Raw genomic sequence first — 5,848 nt, forward strand, 5'->3', positions numbered from 1 at the left:
TATGGAGTATGGAGTATATATATAATATAATACTAAATTTTAATATTTAATATAAATAAAAATAAATATACCACTACAACAAATTTAGCAATTGTTCACGCATATTTTTACACACTTGTAAGAAAGTGTGAGCATTTTATCAAATTCCTCACACTTATAAATATGTATAAGTTTGTTACATTTATAAATGTTAAATGTTATTCAAATTTCACATTTAAAATTGTAGGAAAAGTTTGTTCACATTTATTAGTGTGTACAAATACAAATTTAATCACATTTAAAAATGTGAGTAAAATTTCTTACACCTCATTTCTTCACACAAGGGGGAGCGTGAACAAATCATGTGCGACAAAATCAACTTAACACTCTTAAGTGTGGTTATAATTATAATTTTACACACAAATTAGTGTGAACTTTTTTCTCTACATTTTTATGTGTGAAACTATAATGATATTCTACACTTATAAGTGTAATACATTTACACACATTTACAAGTGTGGGGAATTTAACAAAAAAATACACATTTCTTAAAAGTGTGTACATTTATGCATGCTTAAATATCAAATTTGTTGTAGTGCACGAGTAATATTTTGAGTGCAAGTTAGGAGTACAACTTATAGAGTTTTGAGGTGTAAAGAAGTCAAAAGTAAGAGGACAAAATTGTCTTTAAGATATGTAACAACTCTTATCCATCCCAATAAGCTCAAAATTGGGCGGATAATGATCTAAACAAAAAACCCTTCTACTCTCCCCTTTATTCCTTTACTCTCCTCCCCTCCCCTTTCATCCCTAAAAAACTAAGAATCCATAACTAATCTAGTCTCCCTCCAACTCCTTTCTTTTCTTTCACAAAAAAGCTCGAGAATGCAACCTTAGACTTTGAGTATTTTGAAAGAAAGGAATTGATTTGTAGCTTTTACAGGAAAGAAAGGGCGGAGAATGAATGAGTATTTTACTCTTCATCTCTTCCTTTCAATGAAAGGTTGAGTTACCTCTCCTTCATTCTCCTTCCCTTCCCTTCATTTCATTTCATTTATAAAAAAAAACACACTTTTAACATATCTTAGGATTCAATTTCTTATTTTCCGTTTTCAGGTTGCGTTTCAAATTCAAATTCGCCTCTTGGTTTTCTTTTCCCGTTTCAGTTTCTAGTTGGACGCTTTACGAGGAAACAATGGACGATCATGATGACCAATGATGGATCCAAAAACGTGAACTCACCACTACAGTCGTTGACGAAACCCTAACCACTAAAATTATGACCACATCTACGACCTCCGCAACTCCTGACACAGATTCCGGCACCAAGATGATCCACTTCAATCTGAAGAACTCTCAGACATTGAACCAAACCCTAAACGCTCACCTAATTTCACCAAAGTCATATCCTCCAAAGACGATCTGGAGGATAATGATATGTACAGGTCACATGCGTTAGTTACAATCAAGTTCAATTAGGCCAGAGAAACAGTTGTACAACAGATTCTGTTATTAGCTACCTGGTGTCATAAGTAGCTAGTTCAGTAACATATTTAGTCATTCAGTCAAATTGTATTCTTCTTTCCCTCAATTCTTGTAACCCTAATTGAGTAATTCAATTAAAAAATTTGTTACATTGTTCAAGGCTTGTTTCTAATTTCTGTAGTTTTCATTGTGTAACAAGTGAGTCCTCTATTCAGTTCAGAATTCAGGGAGTACATATCAGATAACGACGAACCAGTAGTGTAAAAATTAAAAGCATATCATCACTCGTACCAGAACCGGATGAAGAGGATGAAATGTCTATTGATGTAGCTGCAGCAAAACTGGTTACGCCAATACTACCGGAAATTGCAAAACCAAAAGGTAACAAATCAAGTAACTGTAAGAAGAAGAAAAGTAAGAGTAAATCAAACAGCGTGTAGACGAAACCAGCATCACGAAAGGGGGAAAGGAGGACCAAAAGTACCACAACTGCTACTGCTCAAACAACAGAGGATTCTGTTTTAATTGCACCGATTCATAGGTACGCCGATAAGAATGATGATTCTGCGGATATGAAAATTTATTTATCAAAAGTTTATAATGCCGAAAAAGTGGTATTGAGTGAAGATAGGTACAGTGCAGGGAGGTGTAAAGGGTATAGAATGGTTAGGGCTACTAGAGGTGTGATGGATGGAGCTTGATTGTTATTTTGAAATTAAGGGCATACTAGACTTGGGTGGTCAACCGAAAAGGCATATTTGCAGGCGCCAGTTGGATAGGATGGGAATAGTTATGGGTATAGAGATATTGATGGGAGTAAAGTGCATAAAGCTTTAAGGTAAAGTATGGGGATGAAGGATATGTTGAAGGTGATGTAATTGGGTTTTTATATTAATTTGCCAGATGGGAACGGGTATGCACCGTAACAACCACAGTTGGTTAAGGGCCAAAAGTATGCTTATGCTGCAGATGCTAAAGAAGAACCTGCTAAAGTTTTGCCAGGTTTGTGACTGTTTATCTGTTTAGTGTTTGCTGTTGTCTAATTGAGCTATTTGGACCTTTGTGCTTCTTATGATTTGGGTATATTGATGCAGTGCTGTTAATTGATTTGGTTTATTTTAGAAAATCATTTCTCGTGCTCTTCAAATTTTATATGGGGTTTGTTCTCTATTGTTACTACAACCAAATAGAATGTGTGCTTTAATGAAGATTATCTCATATGGTAATGGTTATATGTGGTAGAACTGTATTAAAGACCTTCAAAAAGTTCATAGATAAGAAAGGGGAGATCTGTTACAAAGGATAACACATCATATGTGACTATGATTGCAATATCATTTAATTTGTAGGCCAATTTTTTTTTTTTTTTTTTATATTTTGAAGCAGGATCTATAGCTTGTAGATTAAATTTTGGTCAAGAAATTCGATTATAAAGAGATTTAAAGTAAAAACTTCATACTGTTGTTGAGCTAGATCTTTTTGGTGTACTACAGTATTTGATGCAAGTGCATCAACTTTTTTTATTGGCCACTATAAGTTAGTTTAGGCAGATATTAGTAGGTACTAGAACATCACTTTTAGCTTAACATGGTATAGTTTTCTGCAGAGCTGTTGATCTTTGAGCTGTTTAAATGGGCCGATTTGTTTTGATTAATAGCAAATTTTATGATTGATTGTTTAAGTTGACACACTTAAAGAACAATATTGAATTATGAAAGTAGAAAATCTCAGACAATTTATACTATAGTACTTCATTTGTTCTAGCCTGTCAATCATAAAACGAAATAGCAAGAAAGTTTGCCTGCTGAATCTGGTATGTTATGTGTTCACTTTGTAAATGTTGTTACTCCAAATTTTGTATTATCCATTCTGGAATTTCTATTTTCTCCAAATCTGATTATCTTGTAGTACGAAGAGATACAATATATTATTTTATTGTGCAGGAAGTGAAATATGTTTTTTTTTTTTTTTTTTTTTTTCAAAAATGGAATTTGTCAAGGGTCTGCATACAAGGATCTCAATGGTGGGCGTTACTATCATGCTGCTTCAATGTATACTATTCCACATAAGACTAATTGCGTTGTCAAATTCAACTTTGGTCCCAATTTTGAAGCCTTTCCGGAAGACTTTGGTGGACGCTCTATCCCAACACTAATGGTTGAAGCTCCATATCATGGTTTTGATGGAAGAATTCAAAACGGTGTGTCCAAAGAAAAGCAATAATAACGTGTCTAGCATATTTCTGCAACGGGGTTCATTTGACTCTTTGATAGTTGTAACTTTGTTCTTTTTTGTTGCTGTACGATTGCAAAGTTTTCGGATTTCAGAACTCACATAACTTGATTTATTATTGAATTTAGAACAACCTTTATTGGCCTAATAGCTTTTTCTTATGGTTTGATTTTAGTCATACCAGTTTAGGCCGTTCCCAATCCTTGCGTGCAATGTTTATTAGTCGGGCCTTCTTTCTTTCTTTTGTCATTTAATGTGTAACCTTACTCCCAGCAGATTGACAATGGGTCTGTGTATGTCAATTTCTTTTCATTTTTCTTTCTTTTTTTTTGAAAGGCAAGTTGTATTTCAATTTCTTTGCACGTGGCATATAAATCTATTTAATTGTACTTAAGGAAGAGGAACGCCGAATCGTGGTTGGTTTTTGTGATGCAAGTTTTTTTCTTTTTTCTTTCAGGAAATACTTTTGGCGCCATTGTAATGGGCCCCAGGCTGAAAGTTGTAAAAGAAGACGACCATTGACATGGCGGAAACACACAAGTATCAGTTGATTAGTTTCAATTTATGGAAAGAGGTTCTGTAAAAAGGTACATAGTCTTGTATCCTTCATCATCTTCTACGCTTGGTGATGCACTAAATGGGGATTAGGACCACTAGTTTCATATGGATTGTCCATTGTATGAGACATTTTAATATTAGTTGCTTAAAAATTAAACAGCTAAGTGAGTTGTAGTTTATAAGTCATAGGCTTAAGTAGCTAGGCAACTTTAAGACTTGACTATTGCCGCTATATGATAATCCTGCTAAGTGTCATTAAAGGCGAGCACGCGGGTAACCTATTCTCTTGGCCTGTTCACTCAACATGCTCATGCCTTGTCAGGAACGTACTCTAGATGTGAAGAGTAATGTGTCACCATATAAATCCTTCGAGATTAATGAAAGACGAATATAAGGTTTTGTGTTATAAGTTAAATTATCAATTATCAATATGCTTTATCTTTCTCATGTTACGCCCAAGGTTGTAAAAGCCGCAAGTCAGGACGAGTGGGTTGGGACCTTGGAGGGACGAGTACGTTGAATCGGGGATGAGTACGTTGAATCGGGGACGAGTAGCGCATTGACCAGTATTGACTTTTAGTAATAAATAAATAAATAAATTAAACATGCGACCTTTCCTTTCTCTTCTACGACACCTAATTTGGGAATGGTAGAGCATAAACTTTTGAGGTCATTTATGTTAGACAATAAAACCCGTATGTTATGATTTATTATTCATGCAATATTTATAGATACATAGCAACCCTAATAAACCTTAGTAGCACTAATGGACCCTAAGCCCACAATTGATTTGGGCCACAACATATTATCTAACACTTCTCTGCAGTCCGAACGGCGAAATCGTGAAACTTCGGACTGAAACAAACCAATTAATATTAATAAAAAAATTAAAGAGTTTTTTTCCTCATTTATTGCACCGAGTAGACTGACTTCGCTAATATCGTTGTGTCTTGCTTGACTGCGTTTCCTTTTCCGTAACTACGGTCATTCGGGAAGTCTCTCGGACGACTCCCATACAATTTTTGCGAGAGCTTATCTCTAATTCGATTTCCTTTTCCAACTGGATTTTATTCCAAGATTTTGACCGGATACGAAATCACTGGTGCAAGAATTCGTCGTCCGATTGAATCTGCACGGAAGGGCTGGCGGCCGCTCAACTGTTCAAGCGCAAGATAAGGCCAAAAACTTGACTTTACTAACCAGCCACCGGTTTATCTCTCCAACGAATCAAATTGGCCAAAGGTGTGAAACAACCAAATTTAGTTTACTCAAGAAGAGCTTTAATTATTTCTCTGAAGATGATTTCCGATTTCAATGTCAGCTCCATGTTTTGGGCCCATGGAACTTGACTGATTTGATTCTTCTTTCGTACCCTTAAATATGTTCGAAGATCTCAAAATGATCTTCGGCAACACTAACCCAATCTCGATTGATGAAGAAAAGATAAAAAGAGCAGAAAACTTTACATATGTAGGTTTTGGAATGTATGTATTTATGTTTATGTTTGTAGGTATGCATATGTATGCAGTTATACAAAGATGGACGTATGCTTATGTATCTTCTTTCTAAGTGTTCTATGTATGTATGATGTAGA

General features: G+C 35.0%; 1 pseudogene; it reads left to right on the forward strand.

Annotated features, from left to right (window-relative positions):
- The first annotated feature begins 1,207 nt into the window (after window positions 1–1,207).
- LOC139875034 (protein TRAUCO-like) lies at window positions 1,208–4,218 on the forward strand (annotated as a pseudogene).
- Window positions 4,219–5,848: the final 1,630 nt, after the last annotated feature.

Source organism: Rutidosis leptorrhynchoides, chromosome 11, assembly GCF_046630445.1.
Source record: "Rutidosis leptorrhynchoides isolate AG116_Rl617_1_P2 chromosome 11, CSIRO_AGI_Rlap_v1, whole genome shotgun sequence".
Lineage (NCBI taxonomy): Eukaryota > Viridiplantae > Streptophyta > Magnoliopsida > Asterales > Asteraceae > Rutidosis > Rutidosis leptorrhynchoides.